Source organism: Ambystoma mexicanum, chromosome 11 (assembly GCF_040938575.1).
Source record: "Ambystoma mexicanum isolate Mex_15411 chromosome 11, UKY_AmexF1_1, whole genome shotgun sequence".
Classification (NCBI taxonomy): Eukaryota; Metazoa; Chordata; class Amphibia; order Caudata; family Ambystomatidae; genus Ambystoma; species Ambystoma mexicanum.
The window spans coordinates 240132070-240159549 of record NC_090934.1 but is presented as its reverse complement, the minus strand read 5'-3'; positions in this window follow the sequence as shown (position 1 = coordinate 240159549).

Here is a 27480-nt window from a genome sequence, read left to right as displayed (position 1 = left end):
GGAAAAACTACAAAAATAAGCTGCCTAACAAACTAACAGAGGGTGACAAACATGATTAAGTTGATTGGGACACAATGCAACCGGAAGACATAGACAATTATGATGAGTATTGGATTTCATGTGATAAGGATAGGCCAGGGTGTGTGTTGATAGGCCATTGGAAAATTCGGAGGATGATGGAAGGACATGAGTAGACAAAAAATGTGTGGATAACAAAAAAGAAAGCAGCAGAGTGAGGACTGGGTGGACCAGAAGAGTTAATTATTGAAGGATCAATAAAAGGGGGGATTAATGTGGTAAAAATGCAAGCTCAGACTGGTTAAAAGGCGCAAATAAACCAGCTGCGAGACTAGCCCAATTATAGGGGAGGGGGCTTCATTGATAGTGACACTGTTATATGCCCTAGGCTGGAGAATGTTTAAAGCTAATAACGTATAGGCAATACATTTGTTCCACAGGTAAGTATACAAAGTTTAACGTTAGACCGAGACATCATGAACAGGCCTCAAAGCATGCTTTTTGGAAACATGTTTACCTTTCATTAACTTGCTTAGTGGCCGCAGAGGCTAGCAGCACTGTGCAAATTAAACATGTGCAGGATCACACGGTAGGATGTGAATAGCCTTTGTTACTTTCAAGGTCAGGATACAGAGCTTATGAGTCCCGTGGAAAAACAGTGAATGCCCAACAATTTTATTATTCGGCCTATTAGTTTATGAAGCTGGTCTACAGATGGTTTCAACATGCCCATGGCAGATTCAAATTGCCCCTTAGTACATCTTGGACTGGGAAGAAGTAGTTTGAAGAGTTCCTAAGATGCAACATTAAAATGGTAACTTGTTTGTGGTTCAAGATTCTGGCAGTGTCATGATCGAAGGCGTTTCCATGAGAAGCAAATGGAGAAGACACACGGCAGAAGAATAAAGATCGCTGGTCATCTCAAATGTTTCAATGAATTGGCATTATGATGTGAGAATAGAGAGTTGGACTGTGAAGTTACAAGGGTGGACAACCGTCTTGTGGTAAGATGTACGGGACCCAATCATTTTAGATAATGTATGTCCTTCTATAGGGGAATGACACAATCCTGCCAATCAGCCTCCGTCGGAAGAATATCCTAATGTTGCAATGTGTTTTGATGCTAATTAGTTTATGAGATTATAAAAGCTTTTGATTTTGTGGTGTACTTTTGACAGCATTTTTCTTGCAGTTCTGTTCTTCATTCTCTTTGAATATCACTTTCCCAGCTGTTCCTGTGCCCAGAATAAATTGTGTTACTTCTTGCCTTTTTACAATACTTCTCCTTTTTACACACATTGTTTTCTGGTGAGTTTGGAAGCAATCCAGAGTACATACTCTTGGATGTCTCCTTGTCTGCTCTGAGGGGTGCTCTGCTAGGTACTCTAATGTTCTCTGTGTGTGCTCTGACAAATGCTTTCATGTACTCTTGGATTTATCCTTGTATGCTCTCAGGGGTGCTCTGGTAGGTACTCTAATGTTCTGTGTGTGGGCTCTGACAGATGATTTCATGCACTATTGGATATCTCCTTTGATGCTCTGACGGGTGCTCTGATGAGTACTCAACTGTTCTCTGTGTTTTTTTCCGACAGATGCATTCATGTACTCTTGGATTTCTCCCTGACTGCTCTAACAGATGCTCTGATAAGTACTCTAATGTTCTCTGTGTGTGCTCTGACAGATGTTTTCATGTACTCTTGGATGTATCCTCATCTGCTCCCAAGGACAGAGAATGGACATTAACAGACTCTAAAACCAGAAAGAAACCTTCTGGATTGAAAAACTTAACTCCATGCAGCCAGATGGTCTCAATGAGGAATGCAATTGTTCATGTTTTCTCTAAAGTAAATTTAAAATGATTAAGTTGAAATTATACTTTGCATTCTAGAACGTAAGTATGCTGTTAACTATTGAATGTCCAACAATATGTGTAGAAGGCTGAATCATATGGTAATAGAGTTTGAACAAGTATGTAATTCATTTGTATTACTAGAAGTTTATATTGAAGAACACCAAATGTACATTGTTGTGCTTTAATGACTTAGAAAATACATGTATCACTTTAAGTGGAGTTACAATAGTCTACACAATCACTAGACCATATCTTTAATTTGCGTTTATTTTCATATTGATCTGTCAAACATGTTAATTTGTAGGTGGTTTCCTTTGAGTTTAGCAATGAGAAATTTTTATTTGAGGAGTTTAACACATGTGTAGACAATACATGAGCATAAGTACTTATAATGATCCAACGACAATTTTTGACCAATCCAAAATGGCCGCCGGCATGCGATGACATCATCACGTTGATGACGTCACCGCGTTGCGTGCCGGCCCCATTTTTTTCAATATAAAAGCAAGCGGGACAACCAACAACGCGTTTTCACGTGAGCAAAGTGCCCGGCTGCTACTACTTTGGCTTACACAACAGGTAAGACTCCCCCTGTGGGGAGGTTGAACTCTAGCCGATAGAACAATTTGCACATAATACTTGATAGAATTTGATCATACATTGGTTATTGTTTATATCACCAGGAAGTTAAAGAAGTTATATTAAGGACATGCAACAGCAAACACAAACAAGCATGCTTGAGTGAAGAGAAATTGGATAAATTACCAATAAGGAAGCACAGTAAATCAGACCAAAGATTTAAAGCAATGTTTTACACAGGTACCCTTTTTGTAATATGTATAGTAGAGCTGACTTTAAGCATAATTCAAAATATATGATTAGTTCATTTGTTAATGTAAAGTTATACAAATACCTTAGTTAATTTTTATTTTTTATTTTTTTCTTTATTATTAACAGTTCCTGATGAAGGTCTATCATTGACCGAAATGCATTGAACAATATAATGTTTGTCAAAGGCCTCAGAAAGATGTAAATGGTTGAATAAAAATATTTTTACTATAAATTCATTGGAATTATCAGTACTTTCTCAAGAATTACTGAAGAAATTAAATACTCTTTAAAAAGAAATTTAGTGGGATACCCACACGAGTCCTTCCAGCAGACTGGTGATGATTAACCAGTCAACATTATACTTCTATAGGGGAATGACACAATCCTGCCAATCAGCCTCCGTTGGAAGAATATCCTAATGTTGCAATGTGTTTTGATGCTAATTAGTTTATGAGATGATAAAAGCGTTTGATTTTGTGGTGTACTTTTGACAGCATTTTTCTTGCAGTTCTATTCTTCATTCTCTTTGAATATCACTTTCCCAGCTGTTCCTGTGCCCAGATTAAATTGCGTTACTTCTTGCCTGGTGTACACTCCTTTTTACACACATTTTTTTCTGGTGAGTTTGGAGGCAATCCAGAGTACATACTCTTGGATGTCTCCTTGTCTGCTCTGAGGGGTGCCCTGCTAGGTACTCTAATGTTTTCTGTGTGTGCTCTGACAAATGCTTTCATGTACTCTTGGATTTATCCTTGTATGCTCTCAGGGGTGCTCTGATAGGTACTCTAATGTTCTGTGTGTGTGCTCTGACAGATGATTTCATGCACTATTGGATATCTCCTTTGATGCTCTGACGGGTGCTCTGATGAGTACTCAACTGTTCTCTGTGTTTTTTTCTGACAGATGCATTCATGTACTCTTGGATTTCTCCCTGACTGCTCTAAGGGATGCTCTGATAAGTACTCTAATGTTCTCTGTGTGTGCTCTGACAGACGTTTTCATGTACTCTTGGATATATCTTCATCTGCTCCGCGGGGGTGATCTGATAAGAACTCGAATGTTCTCTATGTGTGCTCTGACAGTGGATTTCATGCGCTCTTGGATTTCTCATTTGATGCTCAGAGTGGTGCTCTGATGAGTACTCTAATGTTCTCTGTGTGTGCTCTGACAAATGCATTCATGTACTGTTGGATTTCTCCTTGTCTGCTCTGAGAGGACCTCTGATAAGTACTCTAATGTTCTTTGTGTGTGCTCCGACAGAGGACTTCATGCACTCTTGGATTTCTCAATGATGCTCTGAGGTGTGCTCTGATGAGTACTCTAATGTTCTCTATGTGTGTTCTGACAGATGCTTTCATGAACAGTTGGATTTATCCTTGACTGCTCCAATGGGTGATCTGACGAATAATATGTCAGGCCTCTGCGTGCTCTGAGGGGTGCTCTGATGAATAATATGCCAGGCCTCTGCGTGCTTTCCGAGCTGTTCAGATGAATAATATGCTAGGCCTCTGTGAGCACCGAGGAGTGTTCTGATGAATAATATGCAAGGACTCTGCATGCTCTGAGGGGTGCTTTGATGAGTACTCTGGGAGTTCTGACTGTGATCTCTGACGGGTGCTCTGATGAATACCTTGTGCGATAACAGGGCTGCTCTGATGAATAATATGCCAGGCCTGGGTGTGCTCTGAGGGGTGCTCTGATGAGTACTGTGTGAGTTCCCATTGTGGGCTGTGGCTTTCTCTCATGGCTACTCTGGGGGCCCTGTGTTTATGCTCTGAGGGTTATTTGGATGCACAATCGGGGAGTTCTTTATTTTCATTCTTAGATGCTCTCTAATGAGTACTAGGTGAGTTCTTGGTGTGTCCTCTGAGCGCCTCTCTGATAAATGACCTGGTAGGCCTTCGTTTGCACTCTGACGGATGCTCTGTAAATACTCTAATGTTGCCTGTGTGTGCTCCGACATATGCTTTCATGTACTTTGGATTTCTCCTTGTGTGCTCTGAGGGGTGCTCTGATAAGGACTTAAATGTTCACTGTCTGTGCTCTGGCAGATGCTTTCTTGTACCCTTGGATTCATCATTGTCTACTCTGAGGGGTGCTCTGATAAGAAGTCTAATGTTCTTTGTGTGCGGCCTGACAGATGCTTTCATGTACACTTGGATTTCTCTGTGTGCTCTGAGGGGTGCTCTGATAATTACTTAAATGTTTGCTGTGTGTGCACTGACAGATACTTTCATTTACTCTTGGATTTCTTTGTCTGCTCTAAAGAGTGCCTTGATAAGTACTATAAAGTTATCTGTGTTTGCCTTCTCAGATGCTTTCATGTGCTCTTGGATTTCCCCTCTTCAGCTCTGACGGGTGCTTTGATACGTACTCTAATGTTCTATGTGTGTGTGTGCTCTGACAGATGCTTTCATGTACTCTTGAATATCTCCTTGTGTGCTCTAAGGGGTGTTCTGATAAGTACTTAAATGTGTTCTGTATGTGCTCTGACAGATGCTTTCATTTACTCTTGGATTTATCATTGTCTGCTCTGAGGGGTGCTCTGATAGGTACTCTAATGTTCTGTGTGTGTGCTCTGACAGATGCTTTCATTTACTCTTGGATTTCTGCTTTGGTGCACTGAGGGGTGCTCTGATAAGTGCTCTAATGTTCTCTGTGTGTGCTCTAACCAATGTTTTCATGTACTCTTGGATTTATACTCATCTGCTCTGCGGGGTGATCTGATAAGTACTCTAATGTTCTCTGTGTGTGTGTTCTGACAGATGCTTTCATGTACTTTTGGATTTCTCCTTTTTTGCTCCGAGGGTTGCCCTGCTAAGAACTCTAATGTTCTCTGTGTGCGCTCTGACAGATGCTTTCATGTACTCTTGATTTTTCCTTGTGTGCTCTGAGGTGTATTCTGATAATTACTTAAATGTACTCTGTGCGTGCTCTCACAGATGCTTTCATGTGCTCTTGGATCTCCCCTCATCTGCTGTGATGGGTGCTTTGATAAGTACTCTAATGTTCTGTGTGTGTGTGCGCTCTGACAGATGCTTTCATGTACTCTTGATTTTTCCTTGTGTGCTCTGAGGTGTATTCTGATAATTACTTAAATGTACTCTGTGCGTGCTCTCACAGAAGCTTTCATGTGCTCTTGGATCTCCCCTCATCTGCTGTGATGGGTGCTTTGATAAGTACTCTGATTTTCTGTGTGTGTGCACTCTGATAGACCCTTTCATGTATTCTTGGATTTCTCCTCGTCTGCTCTCAGGGATGTTCTGATAAGTAATCTAACGCGCTGTCTGTGTGCGCAATGACACATGTTTTCATGTACTCTTGGATTTATCTGTGTGTCCTCTGAGGTGTCCTCTGATAAGGATTTAAATGATCACTGTGTGTGTTCTGACGGATGCCTTCTTGTACTCTTGGATTTATCATTGTCTACTCTGAGGGATGCTCTGATAAGAAGTCTAATGTTCTCTGTGTGCGCTCTAACTGATACTTTGATGTACTCTTGGATTTCCTTGTGTGCTCTGAGGGGTGCTCTGATAATTAACTGTTTGCTGTGTGCACTGACAGATACTTTCATGTACTGTTGGATTTTTCTTTGTCTGCTCTAAAGGGTGCCTTGATAAGTACTATAAAGTTATCTGTGTGTGCTCTCTCTGATGCTTTCATGTGCTCTTGGATTTCCCTCTTCAGCTGCGACAGGTGCTCAGATATGTCCTCTAATGTTCTCTGTGTGTGTGTGTGCTCTGACAGATGCTTTCATGTAGTCTTGGATTAATCATTGTGTGTTCTGAGGGGTGCTCTGATAATTACTTAAATGTACTCTATGTGTGCTCTCACAGATGCTTTCATGTACTCTTGGATTTATCCTTGTCTGCTCTGTGGGGTGATCTGATAAGTACTCTAATGTTCTCTGTGTGCACTCTGACAGATGCTTTCATGTACTTTTGGATTTCTCCTTGTGTGCTCCGATGGGTGCTCTGATAATTACTTAAATTTACTGTGTGTGTGCTCTCACAGATGTTTTCATGTGCTCTTGGATCTCCCCTCATCTGCTGTGACGGGTGCTCTGATAAGTACTCCAATGTTCTGTGTGTGTGCACTCTGACAGATGCTTTCAGGTACTCTTAGATTTCTCATTGTCTACTCTGAGGGATGCTCTGATATAATATTCTCTGTGTACGCTTTGACGGATGCTTTCACGTACTCTTGGATTTCTCCTTGTTTGCTCTGAGGGGTGCTCTGATAAGTAATCTAATGCTCTGTCTGTGCTATCTGACAAATGCTTTCATGTATTCTTGGCTTTCTCTGTGTGTTCTCTAAGGGGTGTGCCGATATGTACTCTGATTTTCTGTGTGTGCGCGCTCTGACAGATGCTTTCAGGTACTTTTGAATTTCTCATTGTCTACTCTGAGGGGTGCTCTGATAAGTACTTGAATTTCTCATTGTCTACTCTGAGGGGTGCTCTGATAAGTACTCAAATGTTCTCTGTTTGCGCTCTGACATATGCTTTCATGTAATCTTGGAATTATTCTTGTGTGCACTGAGGAGTGCTCTGATAAGTACTCTAATGTTATCTTTCTGTGCTCTGAAAGATGCTTTCATGTACTCCTGGATTTCTCATTGTGTACCCTGAGGGGTAATCTGATAAGTACTTTAATGTTCTCTGTGTGTGCTCTGAGAGATGCACTCATATGCTCTTGGATTTCTCCTTGTCTGCTCTGAGGGATGCTCTGATAAGTAATCTAATGTTCTGTGTGTGTGCTGTCTGACAAATGCTTTCATATACCCTTGGAAGTACCTGTGTGTGCTCGGAGGGGTGCTCTGATAAGGACTTAAACGTTCACTGTGTGTGCTCTGACAGATGCTTTTGTGTACTCTTGGATTTATCATTGTCTTCTCTGTGGGGTGCTCTGATAAGTATTCTAAGGTTCTCTGTGTCTGCACTGACAAATGCTTTCATGTACTCTGTCTCCTAGTCTGCTTTGAGGGATGCTCTGATATGTAATCTAATGTTTTGTGTATGTTCGCACTGACAGATGCTTTCATGTACTCTTGGATTTCTCTGGGCTTTGCGGGGTGCTCTGATAAGTACTTACATGTTCTGTATGTGTTGTCTTGTACTCTTGGATTTCCCATTGTCTTCTCTAAGGGGTGCTCTGATAAGTACTCTAATGTTCTATGTGTGCGCTCTGACAGATGCATTCATGTACTCTTGGACTTCTCATTGTCTACTCTGAAGGGTGCTCTGTTAAGTACTCTAATGTTCTTTGTGTGTGCTCTGACAAATGTATTGTACTCTTGGATTTGTCATTGTCTACTGAGAGGGGTGCTCTAATAAGTACTCTAATGTTCTCTGTGTGCGCTCTGACATATGCTTTCATGTACTCTTGGTTTTCTCCTTGTGTGCTCTGAACAGTGCTCTGCTAAGTACTTACATGTGTTCTGTATGTGCTCTGACAGATGCTTTCATTTACTCTTGGATTTCTCCTTGTCTGCTCTGAGGGGTGCTCTGATAGGTACTCTAATGTTCTGTGTGTGTACTCTGACAGATGTTTTCATGAACTCTTGGATTTCTCCTTTGGTGCTCTGATGGGTGCTCTGATTAGTACTCTAATGTTCTCTGTGTGTTCTCTGACCAATGTTTTCATGTACTCTTGGATTAATCATTGTCTGCCCCCTGGGGCGATCTGATAAGTGCTTGTTGTGAATGGCCTTTCTTCTTGTGTATTCATCCTGCCTGGATGAGGTATGTATGCTGTGATGTCATATGTGGAATGTTTACTGTAAGCGTGGAATGTTTAGGTCTGGATACAGTTCCACCCTAGGCAGTTGAGTTATGTGAGCCTGGGTGGTGGGAGCCAGTGGGTTCCTTTCTTATGAGTACTTCCTAATCTCCTGTTGAACATGACTACATCTAATGTAACTGAAGAATCTGAATAAAGCAACTGAAGACTACTTGACAGTGTAGCCTTTCAAGAATAAATATCTTAGAACCTGTCATAACATTTTGGCGAGGAGGTCTGGTCTTGGATGGACGGCTCCGGGATGGACCCTGGAGTGAGCAGGTACCTGTGTTGTAGTTCAGGGAAGGAGTGAGGAGATACTGCTGTGGGGGTTGCAGAGCAGGAGGAAGTTGAAGTGAAAGACTGTTACAAAGGAGAGGGAACCCACCTCCCCCATTGGTCCATGAAGAGTCCCACCACCCAGGGTGCAGTAAAGCAGGCTGAGCTAGCAGGTACCCCGGTGTCAGCAAAGCGATTGCCCTGTTAGGCACCCAGGGAGTATTGAAGATGCTGCCATAGCAAGGACCCATGAGTAAAGCTGATTGTTCTGTCAATTCTCCAGGGGCAACGAGAGTGCCTTGTATGGCGCCCAGGAAGAGGCAGAGAGTGTCACCCAGCAAAGTGACAGAGAGACTGTTTTGGTTTGCACCCAAGCAGATGGGAAGTCTCAATAAGCATTTATAAACCGTAACGTTGGCGGATACTGTTGGCAGAGCTTGTGCGTAGACAAGAAATGGTAATGATGCCACGGACTGTCTGGGCATCACGGTGCTGAAGAAGAGTACAGTTAAGAGGGTCCTTGAAAAAGTTTCTTTACATTGCCGTGCATTGAGAGCGCCGACTGCGCATGATGTTTGCTTAACTGCTGCGCCCATGATCTGCGGGACATGAGTAATGGGAGGGGCGAACAGAAATAATTGCCAATGGATGATGGATAGGCCACGGCGATCTGAGCTGTCCCGCCTCCGCTTCCACAATGATGACGTCAGCTGTGTGGCCGTTGGTGCTGGTGATTCTGGTGGAACATGTAGGGGTGTTCTAACACTTACCTGCGTAGGAGTCTCCAATACGGGTCATTACGGCAACAATGATGATTCTTATACTAAGGGACTTAAGTATGCGGCGATGTTCACAAGAGGTGCGGTTCTGAAGAGACCAGGAAGTATCACTAGGAGGATCTGTTTTCAAAGATGCCGTGAGGGATTTGTACACATATGTCATTTCAAGGCGAGCTGCGGCTTGTGAATCAAGAGGAGCCGTGTTGCAGATGTACAGCCGTTTCAGACAGCTTCACGCGCTGAGCTGTCACTGGTTTGAAGATGCCAGTTCAGTTTAAAAAAAATAATAATAATAATGTCTAGCAAAGAGGTACTTGTCGTACCTAGATTTGTGATTATTCCGGCATTTGTTTTCTTTCTGGACGCTATGCTGCAAATGTGTTTTTAGTAGTTGCTTGCTGGGGAATTGTATTATATTATGAGGTGTTCTCAGAAGATGTCATTTACATTTGTTTGTATCTGGAGGTGTCCGCAGAAGATGTCATTTACATTTGTTTGTATCTGGAGGTGTCCGCAGAAGATGTCATTTACATTTGTCTGTGACAGGGTGTGTAGTTGATGTGGTGGTATGACCACTGTAAACAACAAGTAGTTATGCAGTAGTATGGTGCACTGCACTGAACAGTTGGGCAGTGTGTGGCAATCAAGGTGGATGCCGGGACATTTGAGGACGATCTTGTCAAACTATTTGTCGTAGGTGTCCATGAATCCTGTGGATGTAAATGCATATCATTGGTTATTAGAGTTCTGCAGGTGCATGTGTAGTTTTACATTTAGGTGAAGAGTTGAACAGTGTTTAACCTTTTGAGGCTTTTCAGGCACGTTTACTTTGCAAAATTGCATCATGGGCTCTCAGTTAGGATTGATTGATGACATGCAAGTATCATACTGCATTTTGATGTGTTGTCTGTTGTTGCTGTCCAACATGTAGTTCTAACGAATTTGAGGATTTGCAGGTGTTAGTGTTTCTGCCTGTAAAATTGCAACATGGAATTTTAGGTCTTGACATTATAACTATGTTTAGAGTCCTGTTTAATCTGGGATTTTATAATGTTGGTTTGCGATCATCCTACAATTTTTTATTTTTTTGGTTTGAGGTGTGGGTTGAGCCCTACCCATACCGCAAGTTTCTTTTTCAGCAACTGCAGCACTTGTTAGCAGAGTGAGAGATCCTGGTGTAGGGGTTGTGTATTAGGTGTGCATGAAGCCACGTGAGTTGTCTGTGGGAGTGATTAGTTGTGGCTAGTCAGATGGCTCTAGGGTAGAGTCGGTGGTTGCTGAGTGTACGCAATTATTGAGTTGTGTGTGTGGGAGGCTCTGCGGAGTCTTGTTATGCATGATCAGTGTGTCTGGTCAGGAGGCTCTGCAGAGTCATGGTATGATTTGTATGACCAGTGGGTTTCTGGTCATGGGGCTCTGCAGAGATATGCTGTGGTGTGATCAGTATGTTTCTGATCAAAAGACTCTGCAAAGTCAGAGGATTATTGGTAGTATGGTTAAGAGGCTCTGTGGAGCCATGATTTGTGTGACTAGTGATATTCCGGTTGTGTTGCGACCAGTTTCAGTTTTGGTCAAGGGTTTCTGCAGAGACTCTGGTGATGTAGGTTCACCTGCATCTCATTAGCTATGTTCGTTTTAACGGAAGTGTTGCTTCTGGGATCATCCTGGATTAGATTCTTGGATTGTTCTGGGAGCATGGCAACCAACATCTTTGTGGCTGTGTCCACCCGGTTTTGGTTTAGTGTAGTTATATGGGCTCCGGTGTCTGGCCAACACTTTGAGGCTGAGTTTTGGTGGTTTGGTTGACCGGTGTGGCAGCTGGTTGCCTATGAGAGTGAGTGTTGGGAATGACCGTTTGGAATGGGTCAGGTGCATGTGTGTGTTAGATGTTTTGGATGTATGCGTCTGATTCATTATTTTCTTTGATGGTATGGCTTGGGTCAGTAAGTTAGATGTGTTCCTTGTTGGTGTTTGTAGTGGGCCTCATGCCAACCCACATAGGTGGCCGTTTGCGTTCAGGTGTGGCAGCCCTGAGGTTCGCCAGTAGCAATGGTGGACGGGAGGTGCTCAGTTTTCCCAGGTTGAGTTTGGTTTGTTGGTTAGTAGCCCAGCGGGTCAGGTTTGGGCTCCATTGTGGTAGGCTGGTGATCCGCTGGTGGCAGTGGCGGGTGGAAGGTGTTGAGTTTTTGTTTGAGGGTAGAAGTTTGTTGTCATGTTGGTGGGGTGCTGTTACTGGATAGTTAGTTAAGCCTGTTTGTCCAGCTGTCCTTTTTCATGGTTATCTAGAGTGACCTTGGTGTCAGAGGTGCACTAGTTTGGGTGCGGTCTGTTGTCTGATTGTGACGGGTGTACGTTTGTGGTGTAACGGAAGAAGGTGTTGAGCTGTTTCCGATGGTGAGGTGTGATGCATTTTTTATGTTGTAGTGTGCTTGTTATAGTAAGAGAAGGAGGTGTTGTGATTGACCTTTCTTCTTGTGTATTCATCCTGCCTGGATGAGGTATGTATGCTGTGATATCATATGTAGAATGTTTATTGTAAGCCTGGAATGTTTAGGTCTGGATACAGTTCCACCGTAGGCATTTGAGTTATGTGAGCCTGGGTGGTGGCAGCCAGTGGGTTCCTTTCTTATGAATACTTCCTAATCTCCTGATGAACCTGACTACATCTGATGTAACTGAAGAATCTGAATAAAGCAACTGAAGACTACTTGACAACTTGACAGTGTATCCTTTCAAGTATAAATACCTAAGAACTGTCATAACATTGCTCAAATGTTCTCTGTGTGTGTTCTGGCAGATGCTTTCATGTACTCTTGGATTTCTTCTTTTCTCCTCTGAGGGGTGCTCTGATAAGTGCTGTGGTGTTCTCTGTGTGTGCTCTGACTGATGCGTTCATGTACTTTTGGATTTATCTGTGTGTGCTCTGATAAATACTTACATGTTCACTATGGATGCACTGACAGATGCTTTCATGTACTGTTGTATTTTTATTTTCTGCTCTAAAGGGTTCCCTGATAAGTACTATAAAGTTCTCTATGTGTGCTCCCACAGATGTGTTCATGTGCTCTTGGATTTCTCCTCTTCTGCTTTGATGGGTGCTCTGATAAGTACTGTAATGTTCTGTGTGTGTACTCTCTGACAGATGCTTTCATGTATTCTTGGATTTCTCATTGTCTGCTCTTAGGGGTGCTCTGATAAGTACTCTAATGTGTTCTGTGTGTGTTCTGACAGATGCTTTCATGTACTCTTGGATTTATCCTTGTTTGCTCTGAGGGGTTCTCTGATAGGTACTCTATCTGTGTGTGTGCTCTGATAGATGCTTTTATGTACTCTTGGTTTTTTGCTTTGATGCTCTGAGGGGTGCTATGAAAAATACTCAAAGGTTCTATGTGTGTGCTCTGACCAGTGCTTTCATGTACTCTTGGATTTCTCCTTGTCTGCTCTGAGGGGTGATCTGATAAGTACTCTAATGTCCTTATGTGTGTTCTGACAGCTGCTTTCATGTACTCTTGGATTTAGCAATTTGCTTCCTGCCCTCGCAACAGGTGAGATTAGCAGATAGAGCGACCCTCCTGGGGCTCTAAAATTTGAATTTTGGGCCCTGCTTGAGTCCCCAGCGCCCATGGGCCATCTTCCTCAAGCCTCCTCCCCGACATCCATTTCCCTTTCCCTTCCACCTCCCAGTTCACCCACCATCCCTGATTGGTATTTCCGTGGCCCAGCGTTTGGTGTAGCAAAGCGCTGCACTGTGTTCTGCTTCCTTCCTGCCCTGGCAACAGGTGAGAGTAGCAGATAGAGCAACCCTCCTGGGGCTCTAACATTTGAATGTTGGGCCCTGCTTGACTCCCCAGCGCTCGTGTGCACCCTTCCTCCAGCCCCCTCCCCGGCATCCACTTCCCTTTCCATCCCAACTCCCATGCCGGCCCACCATCCCTGATTGGTGTTTCCGTGGCCCAGCGTTTGGTGTAGCGAAAAGCTGCACCGTGTTCTGCTTCCTTCCTGTCCTGGCAACAGGTGAGAGTAGTAGATAGAGCAACCCTTCTGGGCCTCTAAAATTTGAATGTTGGGCCCTGCTTGACTCCCCAGCGCTCGTGTACACCCTTCCTCCAGCCCCCTCCCCGGCATCCACTTCCCTTTCCATCCCACCTCCCTTTCCATCCCACCTCCCATGCCGACCCACCATCCCAGATTGGTGTTTCCGTGGCCCAGTGTTTGGTGTAGCAAAGCGCTGCACCGTGTTCTGCTTCCTTCCTGCCCTGGCAACAGGTGAGAGTAGCAGATAGAGCAACCCTCCTGGCGCTCTAACATTTGAATTTTGGGCCCTGCTTGTGTCCCCAGCACCCGTGTGCACCCTTCCTCCAGCCACCTCCCTGGCATCTATTTCCCTTTCCCTCTAGCCTCCCAGCCCACCCACCATCCCTGATTGGTGTTTCTATGGCCCAGCATTTGGTGTAGTGAAGCGCTGCAACGTGTTCCGCTTCCTTCCTGCCCTGGCAACAGGTGAGAGTAGCAGATAGAGCGACGCTCCTGGAGCTCTAAAATTTGCATTTTGGGCCCTGCTTGAGTCCGCAGTGCCCTTGTGCACCCTTTCTCCAGCCCCCTCCATAGCATCCATTTTCCTTTTCTTCCCACCTCCCAGCCCGCCCACCATCCCTGATTGGTGTTTCTGTGGCCCCGAGTTTGGTGTAGTGAAGTGCTGCACTGTGTTCTGCTTCCTTCCTGCCCTGGCAACAGGTGAGAGTAGCAGATAGAGCAACCCTCCTTGGGCTCTAAAATTTTAATGGTGTGCCCTGCTCGAGTCTGCAACGCCCTTGTACACCCTTCCTCCAGCCCCCTCCCCGGCATCCATTTCCCTTTCCCTCCTGCCTCCTAGCCTGCCCACCATCCCTGATTGGTGTTTCCGTGGACCAGCGTTTAGTGTAGCGAAGTGCTGCTTCGTGTTCTGCTTCCTTCCTGCCCTGGCAACAGGCGACAGTAGCAGATAGAGAGACCCTCCTGGGGCTCTAAAATTTGAATTGTGGATCCTGCTTGAGTCGCCAGCGCCCATGTGTACCCTTCCTCCAGCCCCCTCCCCAGCATCCATTTCCCTTTCCCTACCACCCACCGTCCCTGATTGGTGTTTCCGTTGACCAGCATTTGGTGTAGTGAAGGGCTGCACCGTATTCTGCTTCCTTCCTGCCCTGGCAACAGGCGAGAGTAGCAGATAGAGTGACCCTCCTGTCGCTCTAAAATTAGAATTTTGGGCCCTGCTTGAGTCCCCAGCGCCCGTGTGCACCCTTGCTCCAGACCTCACCCCGTCATCCATTTCCCTTTCCCTCCCGCCTCCCAACCTGCCCACCATCCCAGATTGGTGTATCTAACAATCATAAGCAAGCTTCCCAGGGCAGCCCTCTGCCTGGCAGCCCCTGAGGCTAAGGGCTCCAAGGCAAAGGGCAGCTCCTGCAGAGGCGGCTCCAAACTGTGTCCGCAAGTGGCAGTAGGGGAAGCCAGTAGCCAGCCATCAACCCACAGCGACAAACAAGTTAGGAAATGGCCAGAGGCCCGCTGCAAAACAAACGTACATACATTGGGATGGTACTGTGAATATTAGGTTGTGCCTTCCAGGATAGTACTGTGATTATTAGCCTGTGCCTTCCAGGATAGTACTGTGATGATTAGCTTGTGCCATTGCGGGATAGTACTGTGATTATTAGCTTGTGCCTTCCAGGATAGTACTGTGATTATTAACTTGTGCCTGCTAGGATAGTACTGTGATTATTAGCTTATGCATGCTAGAATAGTACTGTGATTATTAGCTTGTCCCTTCCAGGATAGAACTGTAATTATTAGACTGCACCACACCCTTTAGAGTTTACCATTTACTGACTTGAATCACATCTAGAAAGCATCACAAAGAATAGCACTGTGATTATTAGCTTATGCCCACTAGGATAGTACTGTTATTATTAGCTTGTGCCTTCCAGGATAGTACTGTGGTTATTAGCTTCTGCCTTCCAGGGTAGTACTGTGATTATTAGCGTGTGCCTTCCAGGATAGAACTGTGATTATTAGGTTGTGCCTTCCAGGATAGTACAGTGATGATTAGCTTGTGCCTTCCGGGATAGTACTGTGATTATTAGCTTATGCCTTCCAGGATAGTACTGTGATTATTAGCTTGTGCCCGCTAGGATAGTACTGTGATTATTAGCTTGTGCACGCTAGGATAGTATTGTGATTATTAGCTTGTGCCTTCCAGGGTAGTACTGTGATTATTAGCGTGTGCCTTCCAGGATAGAACTGTGATTATTAGGTTGTGCCTTCCAGGATAGTACTGTGATGATTAGCTTGTGCCTTCCGGGATAGTACTGTGATCATTAGCTTGCACTTTCTAGGATAGTACTGTGATTATTACCTTGTGCCTTCCAGGATACTACTGTGATTGATATTGTGTGACTTCTAGCATAGTACTATTATTATTAGACCGCACCGCACCCTTTAGAGTTTACCACTTACTGACTTGAAACACATCTAGAAATCACCACAAAATAATAGTATTGTGATTATCAACATGTGCCCGCTAGGATATTGTGATTATTATTTTTTTTGTTTATTTATTTGGCCACAATTGGTTTAGCAAATTGAAAAACTTAAGCCAAAAACACAAACATATGAATAAAAAATATATATTTTATTTGCACAGTCATTTTCACATTCACGTTGTTGGTTACCAAATGCACTCCCAAGCCTGCGTGTCTAACCACGCTATCTCTGGTGGAATGTTCCAAGAGGTTTTCTATTTTCTTAAAAATCATGATTATAAATCTGACCAGAGCCAAGTTAGTTGTGATTTTCTCCCCTTCCATGAAAACATTCCACCATGTGTCTACGTCTCTGTTTGCAGTACTCTTTGCTATGTCTCTCAAACATAGTTCTCTTTCGTTTAGTAGACCTTTACATTCTAAGGGTAGATGTTTAAGTGATTCCACTGTGTTAGGTTTAAGACAAATTCTGCATTTTAGGGTTACATTTTCTTTTGATCTTCTTTGGATCACTTCACCCGAAGGCAGAATATTTAAATGGAACCTCATCAGTTGTGACCTGAAAAACCAGTTTGGGAAGAGTTTTAAATATCCCAGAAGCATATTCAGTTTTCTCGGTGTTGACCAATAGTCTTCATAACTCTTGTATCTGGGTAACTCCTCCAATGTCTGTATCCAATCTTTTGTATACAGCTTTATGTTTCTTTTTGAAGGGTTAGTTACCAGGTCTTTGTTTGTTTAATTTAGCTTCTTTAGAAGTAATTCTCATTTGGCTTGCCATTTTTGTAGTTGTGTGTCCTTGTTGTTTTTCAAAGTGTTATTCAGTGCCTTGATACCGCCCATTAAGGGATTTTTGTGGCATTTTCTGTAAAGTGAGATGGTCTTCTAATCCACTATCACTTTCAATGATGTCTAGCCAAGTTCTTCTCTTATAGCTTGTATTGGCAGCGATTTTGGCAGTTGCGATACTGTGCCCAGATCTTATCGGGTAAGTCTGTGTGGTTTCTGCTCCATACGCCAAAAATGGAATCACTTTCATTCTGTAGAAGCTTATTAACGGTGCCATTGAAAATCTGCAATATTTCCTTAGAAGGATTCGACCTTGGGCGCACAAGGTTTTAACCTTTTGTATAGCCGGTCTTTCCTGGGCGCCTCAGTGCAACTGTTGTTAACACATACACCCAGGTAAATATATGATTAAGTTTACCTCTAGTAGTCTTTTCCCTTTGAGAAACCAACAAACTCATTTTTTAATTGGTTTTTGTTTTTGACAGTCATTATTCTGTTTTTTTCCAGGTTGATTCTTAGTCTGTTCGTCTCAATATACCTATCCAAGGACTCCAGTTGCTGGAGTCCTATTGGCGTCTGATCAATTAAGACGATATCATCCGCGTACAGAAGTCTCCCTACCGATGTTCCTCCAATCTGCGGCAGAAATATCCATATCTCACAAAATGTATCGTCCATGTCAGAAGTTTATAGATTATACAGTTCAGGGGCTAGTGGACAGCCTTGTTTTAATCCTGTATTAGTGCCTATTTGGTCCGATGTTAACCCTGACTTGTCCAGTCATATTTTTACAGAAGTGTTAGTATATAGTTGTTTTATGTTCTCCAAGACTACCGGGGGACACTGTCATTTTACCCTTTTTTTCCATAGATGTTCCCTATTGACCATGTCAAAGGCCTTTGATAGGTCCACATATGCTAAGTATGTTTTCGTCTTTGTTTTCTTTGATTTATTTTTTAGCAGATTAATTAGAAATATGTTAAGGGAGGTCCCTCTCCCCTTCACAAATCCTGATTGCCTCATGTTTCTTCTGCCTGTTTCCACGCTCCAAGATGTTAGTGATTTCAGCAATACTGTTGCTAAGAGTTTCCCCAGGACATCAAGGAGGGTTATAGGCCTGTAGTTCTCTAGGTTTGTCCTAAGACCCTTCTTGAATATGGAGAAAATCCCTGCGTTTTTCCAAGAATTCTGTGCCTTTCCCCCTTTTATTACATGTTCCAATAAATGGTTCAACAAGGTCGCCTATCCTCGTGGATGAGTTTTTAACATCATGTTTGTGAGGCCATCTGGTCCAGGTTCCCTCACACTTTTAAGTTTCTTGATCATGTCCTCTATTGTAGCTGGAGAGTAATCCAATTGGATGTCTTTTTCATTTGGGGTTAGTTCAGATGTGGTGTATGTACTTACAGGCTGCTGCATTTGTTCGTAAAATTTGCACCATGTACCTTCTGTTATTGGGTGTAACATCAAGGCGTCTTGGGGAGCATTCATTTGGTTTATGATTCTCCAAATTTCAAGGCTATTTTTACTCTGAAATTTTTCTAACATGAATATGGAATCTTGATTTAGCATTGATTTTTTGTGAATACTTAGCCAATTTCAATATTTTGGTTTGGCTTTCTTAATTTCCTCCTCTGAATTTAGGCTCTTTTTTTAAATTAGATTTTTTATTGTTTTCTTCAAAAGCTTTTTCCGGTTAATAATTACTTTATCGCATACATGCTTATGTGTACTTGATCCTTTGTTGTTTCCTAACTTTTGAGTTGTGGTAAACACTTTCAGTAGCAGCAATTATTTAATTGTGTTATTTTCAGCTTCTGTTTGTCTCTTCTTTATTACATTTCTCAGGTTAAGGTTCAAGTCGGGTAGCTTATCCGCCTTAATCCTTAGTCTATTTGATCCCGTGTTCACATGTAATGAGAGATCTGCACCGTGTTTACTTGTATTATTATATACACAAAGTGTGTCAGCGGAATCGCAAATGGAGTTAAAGAGGAAGCCGGCAAAAGGGCAGGGAGAGGGGCCTCCAAATTCGGAACCACAGATCAAACCACACTAAAGAAAAAATAATTCGAAAACATGAACATTTTATTTAAATTTCATTATTTGTTAAAACATACATATTAAATCATGTTTCAAGCTCATTTCTAAATAGCAACATTTAATTAGGAAATAAAGTGCATAACTAAACACAGTGTTAAAATAAAAACACGACTGATAATTCAGTCAGTACTGGCTTAATGTAGCCGAGCAATCTGAACATCAAGCCAGTTGAAGGGGATCATCTGGCTGGTGGTCAGAAGCTAAGGCCACATTTATAAATGTAAGAACAACCAAAAATACATAGACAACGCAATAATGGTTACTCCTAAAATAGGAACTACGAAGGGGTGTCGTACGTCAACTACTATGCTGTCATGGCCTACTGCATGCACCAGGTCTGACATGAAAACAGAAAGTAGTTTTGATGGTACAGAGCATCTAAACTGTTTCACGATAGATGCCCATCTTCTTCAGGACGGTGTACTCCCATCAAGATATATGCCACCACAAGTAATATTGCATTAAAATGAATATATAGGACAATAGTGCATTCAGCTGTGGAGATTTGTGCGAGCTGAATCCATAATTTTGCCTGGAACATCAAACAAAAAGAAAAACAAAAACCATAATCAAACAAGTCCTTAAATGATTTATACAAAGAAACTGCTAAAGCAAAACTAGGATGTTTGTACAGTGAACTAAAATATATTGTTGAATAAAAAAATGATCTGTGAATAGCGAACAGGCTGCCCGCCTCCCTCTGAAATGGTCCAGCAAAAACCCTCCATACTTTTGAAAGGGAGAAGAGGATATAACAATTAAATTATCAATTTACCATTATCTCAACCTTTAAACTGGTCTTCTTTTCCCAAATAAAGATCCTGAGAAATGAATGTGGACCAACAGGGCAAGTTCTCTAACAAGTAGAACTGCAAAAAACAGAGACAGGAACATGTTATAATGCAAAAAGGGGTAGTGAATAGCTACAATCGACTCCCAGAAACAGGGGTAAACCACCGAACTGCAGTCCTTCCCAATGTGACGATTAAAATCCAGAAATGGTGCTCACCTAAATAAGAACTGACAGAACCCAATAAAATGCAGTCACGTCATTGTGTCCCAGCCAACAATTTGGCATTTAGGGCATCTGGAAAAAGATGTCCTGCTTGGATGGGATGGTGTTCAATGTGCTGTCGGAAACACGCCAATAACTGAAACAATATGAATAGATAAATAAATAAACAATGTGCACAACCAAGTGTTTGGGGTTACATGACAAATCATGCAGGCAATCTAATTGTATATGAAATGTATTCCTTTATATTTGAAAGTATTTCGACAAATGGCTGAGGCAATAAAAGTCACTGTAAAGCGCCCGTGTTTCAACCAATGGCTACGGCAGTAAAGTTACTGCAACGCCCGTGTGAATGGCGTTATTGCAAAACGAAATGTTGGAAAAGCAGGGGCGGTTCCCCAATTGTTAAATGAGCTGCAATGTCGGCTTTGAAGTAATGTCGAAGACAATTACAAAATTCTCGGCGTGCAACCTAGGCTCAAGGGGCTCATAATAACTAGGTATGCTGACGGCTGCCGGCAGGCGCAAATTTACAATCGCTGCAGCAGCCGTAATCAACCTTGTCAACGCTGAAACCGCGGTGTCCCAGCTCTCAGTGTGTAGTTGAGTGCCTTGCAGGCACCAAATAAATATCCCCAACAGCCCGGCTTACCTTGGGTATATTCACACGTCACCCTGCATGTGTCCTTAGCCCTGGAACCTTAAAGGCTCTCACGCAAACTGTTTGCAGGAAGAATTTAAATACCCAAATAGGCGGATACTACTGTCCTGCATCATCCCCCCACGCAAAGTTGCCAGCTTGTTAGCACAAAATAAGCCTCAGCTGAATGCACAGAGTCACAAGCTTGTGCCGGGCAAAAAAAGCCCTCTGCAACGTCGCCTCGAAACGTCAACCAGAACCGAAGCAATGAATAAACATGCCGCCAACTCAAAGCACAAGTACAACACCACGAGCAAAGGGAAAGCGAACCCTGCATAAGAACAATCACAAGTAGATAAACAGGCGTTAAACATCACATACCAATGTAGTGTATCTTTAAATAGCATCAATACAAGATTAGAGACAAAGAATAAAGAAAGAAAAACAGAAAAGCTAAACAATTAAATGCAAGTAAAATCACAATATAAGGAGGAATATTTTGTATTTGCAACTATTGAAGAAAAAAGCCCGTCCAGAACTATAATGTGTCTAGACATAATGAATAGACCACCTGAAGCAGAGACTGCAATATTTGTTGAAAATGCAAAAATAGAATGAAATGCTGTAATCTGCGGTAATCTGGGCTGCAAAAGAAATGGTTCAGAATTAGGTATGTAAAGGCGATGGCAGACCATTCTTCCTGAGAATTAAGGCCTGCTATATGGCTTTGGGTATTGTAGATCCACCAGTTTTCTCGAATGGATAGTCTATTAGCAGAGTTGTGAGGATCAGAGCCTCTTACTTGTTCAACAGCCCACCAGCATAAATCATCGCAATTGTGGTGTTGTTCTGAGAAGTGGAGAGCAAGGGAAGATGTAAGGTTGCCAGTGCAAATCCTAGACTTGTGTTCAGAAATTCTGAGTTTCACAGGTCTGGAAGTCTTGCCAATATAAGTTTTTTTCACAGGGACATGTGACTGCATCAATTACATTATTGTAGTTAAAAACAATGCTAAGGAAAAACTTAAACGATGCAAATGGATACTAAACAATGAAAACCTTTGCTTAGTTAACACTTACAAATATCTAGGTTTACACTTTGCTGGAAGCCCGATGCCTCTGCTACAACCGTCCATCTTAAAAGCAAAAATTCAATCTTTGGCCTCACAAGCCTCTATTATCCTGCGAAAATATGGGAAATTCACAACTAATCATGTGTTGCTTTTTTATAAACAAAAAGTAATTCCCATAATAGCTTATGGGGCCGATTCACAATTACCACAATCAAGAAAATATTGGGAAAGTATGAAGGCACATTTTGGAAGTCGGTATTTAAATTACCAAATTGCACACCGATGGCATTGCTGAGACTAGAAATGGGCTCTAATTCGATTTATTGTCATGTCCTATGGAAAATGTGTTGTTTTTTTAGAAAGTGTCTGATAGGTGTCTCCCAGAAAAATGTGTTGAACACTATTGCGCACTACTTGCTAACTTCTGCTGACAGATTTTCAAAAGTTTGGCTCCAATGCGTGATTAACATACTTACCGAAGCTAATATTTCCTTGCAAATGCTAATTTCAAATCCAACTAAAGCGAAGAAAACATTGTTCTTATATGATTGGATTTTGACCCAAGATCTGTGTAAAAACCTAGTTGATTTTTCTTGGACTATTTTTCATCCCAAAAAATTGGGTGTAATGGAAAAGTATTTACAAAAATGTCCTTCACATTTTGTACGAGCCCAGATGCTAAGAATGCGCTTAAATCTTCATCCTACATATGAAATTCTGTCCAGACGCGATAAGAACCTAACGCAAAGCAAATGGTGTCGGTTTTGTAATGATAATAACTGTATTGAAACCCTTAAACACCTAGTAGTGTCATGTTCTGCATTAGAAACACTACGGCAAATATATTTTAAAAATTCTTTACAGCTTTATTGCTTTCATACTGAGGAAGAAATTTGGGGCCTAGTAATAAATAGTGAACGCTCAGCGATTTTAACTGCTTTAGTTAAATTTATATCTACTATCTTCTATTAATATGGAATTGTTGTAAGTATAAAGAGGTGTAATATATTTTTCTTTGTTCATGTGTTGAAGATGAAATGTAATGAATTTTAAATTGTTATGTATTGACAGACTCAAAATAATTCTTCCTCTATCTTTCTTTCTTATGTTGTTTTATATTAAATATTTGAAAGGTTGAATATCAGCCAAACAAATAAAAAAAAAAAAAAATATTGTAGTTACATGTAGTATGGTCCCTAAGGTTCCATACCCTGTTATTGATATTCACAGTGGTGGTAGCTGTGGTAGACCCGCAGTGGCAACAATATCCGCATGGAAAATGACCATGTACTTGGTTCATGCCCCACATCTCAGTGTTGGTTTTGGGTCCTGTTTGCAGCTGGGACCTATCGGCTTTAGAGAGCCAGCTCTTAAGGTCTTTACCTTTTTTAAAAGCAAACATGGGATTGGCCAAATCTGAATGGGTCAGTTGAAAAAGGTGCCAATGCTTGCTAATTGCTTTCTTAATAGCCGAGTGATGAGTATTGTAAGTCATTGCACAAACCATTCTTGATTGATTCGATGTGTCACGAATATTCTTAGTTAAAAGAATCTCACAATGCTGGTTGCGTGCTCTCTTGCGGGATTGGCGCAATATATGATGTGGGTATCCTCGATCCGCAAGTCTGCTTTCAATAATGTCAGCCTGTTTGGAAAAGTCTTTTTTATCAGAACAGTTGCGCCTTGCCCTTAGAAATTGGCCATAGGGAATGCTGACTCTTAAAGATTGGGGATGGAAACTATCAAAATGGAGGATGGTATTCCTGTAAGTGGGCTTGCGGTATAAATCCACTGCAATTACCCTGTCCTTAGCTTTCAACAAGAAGTCCAAAAAGGGTATTGACATGTTGTCAGCAGTCATGGTAAAACGAAGATGGTCGTTCAATGAATTCATCCATGTAAGAAAGGTTTCATGATTGCCAAAAGTTTTGTCCCAAATTATTAAGATATTGGCTATATATCTTCGGTAGAAGATAATACGTTGAAGGTAAGGATTGGATTCATCAAAGATGGAAACCTTCTCAAAAGCCCACATAAACAAAGTTGCATAATTTGGAGAAAATGAGGCCCCCATAGCGGTTTCCTTGATTTGAAGAAAGAAGTCCTCCTTGAACCAAAAATAATTCTTTGTGAGTGCAATTTCTAAAAGATGAATCAGGAATTTACAAGGGACCTGCTGTGGATCGCCTCTCCTGTCCAAAAATAATTTTATAATGGGAAGAGATTCTGACTGTGGAATGTTAGAGTATAGTGATTCCACATCTAAAGTGATGAATAAATTGGTGGCAATGTCAAAAGGTAAGCCCTCTAAATGTACGATGGCATCCGTTGTATCTGCCAGATAGGTGGGAGTATCGGCAGCAAGAGGTTTGAGAAAATAATCAAGATACTTGCCCAAGGGTTCTAAAATAGAGCCGCATAGAGACACTATCGGTCTACCTGGTGGATTCAACCTGTCCTTATGGATTTTCGGAAAGATGTAGAAGACCGGAGCTCTAGTGCCTTTGGTGGTAAGGAATAAAAAATCCTTAGGACTCAAGATATTAATATTGCGTGCCTGTGTGGCCAGGGCGAGAATCTCAGCCCGTATACTGTCTGTTGGGTCTCCTCTGAGTTTCAAGTAAAAAGAAGAATTATTTAATTGTCTCATCACCTCGGAGTCATAGTGTCATGGAGTTCCCCCCTTCTCACCTGAGACCGATCCTTGCTGGACTCCGTGGGCGGTGTCTTCTTGCGGACAGACCTGGACTTGAATAAGGCTGAGCGAGTCTCTTCCAACTCCAGCGTGCGTTTAAGATTCCGGGATGCAGCAATCCGGGGATCCAGGAAATGAAGAAGACGTGCTGATGGCGTACGAGTCCAGGAAGCAAGAGGAAAGGGGAAAAGGGCAAGGAATGGAAGTAGAAAAGCTAGGAACTAGGAAAGCAATACTGCAAACTACGGAGCACACGTCTGATCGCTACTTGGCAATAGCATTGAGATGCACAGTGCCGTGGGGGTGCGGTCTATTAGTAGAATATGTTACGTCCAACGTATAGACCGCGGAAGGCGTGTCACGCTGGATGGCCATGTTGGGAGTATCAGGGAATGCAAGGCCCGTTGCGATAAGGACCAGGAAGACCAAAAGGGGTGTGTCCTGTGGTTCATGACAGCATGCCTCCTCCCAAAACCTGTTCCTCCAGGTTTACCTGGCTGTATGAGGTGGTATCTTCTGAGCAATCGAGGGGTATTCAGATTAGAAAGTGGTTCCCAAGTTCTTTCACTGGGGGGATATCCTTTCCATTCAACCAGATATTGAAGCTGACCCCGTTTATACCTGGAGTTGCATATTTGGGACACTTCATATTCCAGTTGATTGTCCACAACCACAGGAGTGGGTCTGCAGGATTTCCGGGAGGATTGAATGTAAGGTTTTAATAAGGAGGTGTGAAAAACTGGGTGAATCTTTTTCAAGGATTCTGGTAACTTGAGCCGGTATGAGACTGGGTTTATAATTTCCTTGATGGAAAATGGACCATAATACCGGGGGGCCAATTTGTTTGGCCGTAGATGTCGGGGTAGTAATTTCGAGGACAACCAGACTTTATCTCCAACTGAATAAGAAGGCCCGGGTCTTCTTTTGGAATCCGCATATCTCTTGTTCTGTGTTCTGGCCTTCTCTAAGTGCTCTTTGGTCGACTTATGTATGTTGATGAGTGTTTCAATCCAGGAGTCGACAGTAGGTACCGGTGTCGGTTGTGGAAGAACAGAGGGCAAAATTGATGGATGGAATCCTTGGCTGCAATAAAAGAGACAGGTCTTAACTGCTGAATGATCGGAATTGTTATAGGCGAATTCAACCACGGGTATCAGGAGCGACCAGTCACCCTGAACCTTAGTAGCAAAACATCAAAGATATTGTTCCAGAGTCTGATTAGCATGTTCTGTGGCCCTGTTGGTTTGAGGGTGATAACCTGATGAAAGAGCGCATTGGATTCCTAATATTTGACAGAGGTGTTTCCAGAATTGTGAGACGTATTGAGGTCCTCGATCGGAAATTATCTTGGGAGGAAGTCCATGAAGGCGGAATATGTGCTCCAGGAAGATTCCAGCCAGTTTGGATGAGGATGGTAGCCTATTGAGGGGTGTGAAATGAGCCATATGAATGAACAAGTCAATGGTGACCATGATGGTGGTATACCCTCTGGAAGGTGGTAATTCCACAAGGAAGTCTGTAGCGATAAATTCCCATGGCCTTGTTGGCAGTGCGGGTTGTAGCAGAAGACCCGCTGGCCTCTTGTTGTCATGTTTATTCTGACTACAGATTGCACAGGCTCTGACGTATAGTTGTTCGTCAGTCTTCATTTTAGGCCACCAAAATTGTCTTTGTATGAGGTGGAGGGTGTTGGTGATGCCACAATGTCCGGAGTGAAGGGTATCATGACAGAGGTTTATTATTCTTTGTTGTAATTTTTGTGTAGGAATGAGCAGAGTGTTGTCCTCGAACAAATATCCTTCCTTGACTCTCAGGTTCCATTGATTCTTTCTTGAAATATTCTTCCAGAGTTCAGAGGATTGGGTTTGTACTCAGATTTCTTCCAGGAGGTTGACTGCTTGGGCTACAAAAATCATGTGGGGAAACATTTTAGGATAGGCTTTATCTTCGGTAGTTTCATAGTCAGGCCGTCGAGATAAGGCGTCAGCAATCAGGTTTTGTGATCCAGGAACATGAGTGATGTGGAACTGGTACTGGGCAAAGAAGAAGGCCCAACGAGCCTGACGACTGTTCCGACACTCTAATGACTGTAGAATTTGAAGATTTTGGTGGTCCATGCGGACCTGGACTGGATATCTTGCTCCCAGGAGTAGATGTCGCCACTCAGTGAAGGCTTGGCAGATGGCTAAAAGTTCTTTTTCCAGGACGGAGTAGTGTGCCTCACTGGGAGTCAGGGTTCGTGAAAGGTAAGCAATGGGGTGTTCTAGTTTATCCTCAAATTCTTGCTTCAACATCGCTCCAATGGCATAGTTAGAGGCATCCATTTCCACAAGGAATGGTCGATCATTGTCGGGTTGGGCCAGAATGGGAGCTTGAGTAAATCTTGTCTTCAAGAGTTGGAATGCCTTATCTTGCAGAATAGACCAGACAAAGGGGGTGTCTTTCTTCAGGAGAGCAACAATCGGTTGAACAATCTCAGAGAAGGTGGGTATAAACTTCCGGTAGAAATTGGCAAGCCCCAGGAAGGATTGAACTTGTTTCACGGACGTGGGAGCAGGTCAGGATAATATAACCTTTACCTTTGAAGGGTCCATGCCAATTCCCTCTGGGGTAAGGATAAATCCTAGGTAATGAACAGAAGCAACGTGAAACAGATATTTCTCAGGTTTGGCCAAGAGTTTATGTTCACAGAGTCATTGTAGTACTGCCTTTACGTGCTCTTCATGCTTTAGAAGGTCCTTGTTGTAGATCAAAATGCCATTGGGTAGACGATGACGAAGAGGAATAGCATGTCACAGAACACCCTGCCCATAAAACGTTGAAAGACTGCTGGGGCATTAGCTAATTCAAAGGGCATGACCAGATATTCGAAGTGACCAAAGGGTGTTCTGAATGCTGTTTTCCATTTGTCTCTTTCCCAGATACGAATCAAATGATAGGCACCCCTGAGGTCCAGTTTCGTGAAAATCACAGCACCTCTGACCACATCCAGGATATCCGAGATTAAGGGTAAAGGGTACCGGTCCTTGAGGGTGCATTGATTTAATCCACGATAATCGAGGCAGGGTCTGAGTTCCTTAGTGTCCTTCTTAGGGACAAAGAACAATGA